The 2,221-nt window shown below is 33.4% G+C and overlaps 1 pseudogene; it reads left to right on the top strand.

Annotated features, from left to right (window-relative positions):
• The first annotated feature begins 968 nt into the window (after positions 1-968).
• Positions 969-1,715, top strand: LOC105506859 (annotated as a pseudogene).
• Positions 1,716-2,221: the final 506 nt, after the last annotated feature.

Consider the following 2,221-nt stretch of genomic DNA (forward strand, 5'->3'; position numbering starts at 1 on the left):
ATTAAGATATAATTGCATGGTACTGGTAAAATAATAGACAACTCTATCAGTGGAGTAGAATATAGAACCTATAAATAAACACATGCACATATAGTCAACTGATCTTTGATAAAGGAGTAAGGGCAATTAGTAAAGGAAAATGATAGCCTTTTAAACAAATGGTGCTAGAAAATCTGAATATCCATGTGCAAAATGGCAATGCAACTAGACATAAATCATACAGCTTTCACAAAAGTTAACTTATGCCTACGATAAACCTAAATGTAAAACACAAAACTGTAAAATTCCTGGAATGTAACATAGGAGAAAATATAGGTAACCTTCAGTTCGGTAATGACCTCTTAAATACAACAGCAAAAGCACAGTCTATGAAAACAAACAAGTGATAAATTGGTATTCCTTAAAATTAAAAACTTCTGCCCTGAAAAAGGCATGGTTAAGAGACTGAAAAGAAAAACTACAGACTGTAAGAAAATATTTTTTAAACACAACTATATTAAAGGAATGATATCCAAAATATGCTAAGAACTCTTAAATTTTAACAATAAGAAAAACAATTAAAAAATGGGAAAACTTTTTTTTTTTTTTTGGCTGATGGGATGCAAACTACTATGTACCTCTTCAAAATAATAGCCCCTGGTGTCTACTGGTCATATCATGAAGTAGAAATTGTGAAGGCACTGTATCTTTTAAAAAAATTCCCCTTTTGAAAAACTTCCTTTAAAAACAGCTATTTAATGCAACTCTGCCAGTGTGTTCTTGATGGTTGTGTGTTAACAATTCTAATTTTTAAAAAATTATTACTATTTTTTCATCACAGCCATTGCACTGGAAAATACTTTTTTATTTTCATGAGAGTCTACCATTGAATTTACCATTCTGATATTAATGAAACATATCTATAAAAGGTTGAAGTGTCTTCTGGCAACAATTGCTAAAGAACAGAATTGTCAATTTATTAATGAAATATGACATGTGTTGAATAAGATAAGCTTGGTCAAGCATTTGAGGATGCTTTTGAGGTTCTGAGGCAACATTCAACTGGAGATCTTCAGTACTCGCCAGACTACAAAAATTACCTGGCTTTAATCAACCATTGTCCTCATGTCAAAAGAAATTCCAGTTGCTATGGAGTGTTGTCTACAGAGGAGACTGTCTATAATTGGAGAACGGTAATTAACAGTGCTGTGGACTTCTGTTTTGAAGGAAAAATTCATCAATCTCTGCACAACATAACTGAAAACCAGCTGGTAAAACCCACTATTCTCCAGCAAAAGGGGGGAAAAGGCAGGAAGAAGCTCCAACTGTTTGAATACCTTCATGGATCCCTGTGTAATCCTGAGATGGCGTCTTGTATTCAGTGGGTAGATAAAACCAAAGGCATCTTTCGGTTTGTATCAAAAAACAAAGAAAAACTTGCCGAGCTTTGGGGGAAAAGAAAAGGCAACAGGAAGACCACGACTTACCAGAAAATGGCCAGGGCACTGAGAAATTACGGAAGAAGACAGGAAATTACCAAAATCCAGAGGAAGCTGACTTACCAGTTCAGTGAGGCCATTCTCCAAAGACTCTCTCCATCCTATTTTCTGGGGAAAGAGATCTTCTACTCACAATGTGTTCAACCTGATCAAGAATATCTCAGTTTAAATAACTGGAATGCAAATTATAGTTATACATATGCCAATTACCATGAGCTAAATCACCATGATTGCTAAATATACTCTCATATTTCATGGTTTACTGGCATCGGAAATCCCTACAAGATTTAAAGGTTTCTCCGCCTCTCTCTTTTATACTTCCTCTGAAGAAATTCAAGATTTTTCACTTAAAGCAAATACTAAAGAAAAAAAATTAAATTTATTGTTATGTTTATCAAAGAGCATGTAATCTATACTAACTTGTTGGGAAATTCTGCAAATGAACAACATTTTTATAATACTCTGTGAAGATTCAATGAACAACTTTATTGTGTCAAATGATCAAGTCCATTTGAAAGTATAGACTAAATGTCCTTGCTCTGCTCTTACTATTCTCTCTCTTTTAAATTTTTTTTAAATTTTATTATTTTTTAAAGAGGTCTCAGCCAAGAGAATTTTTTATTTTTATGGATTTAGGAGTACAAGTGCAGTTTTGTTGCTTTGATATATTGCATAGTGGTGAAGTATATTGCATAGCATCCCCATCACCAGAATAGTGAACATTGTACCCAATAGGTAGGATT

Source organism: Colobus angolensis, unplaced genomic scaffold (genome assembly GCF_000951035.1).
Source record: "Colobus angolensis palliatus isolate OR3802 unplaced genomic scaffold, Cang.pa_1.0 Scaffold140, whole genome shotgun sequence".
Taxonomy (NCBI): domain Eukaryota; kingdom Metazoa; phylum Chordata; class Mammalia; order Primates; family Cercopithecidae; genus Colobus; species Colobus angolensis.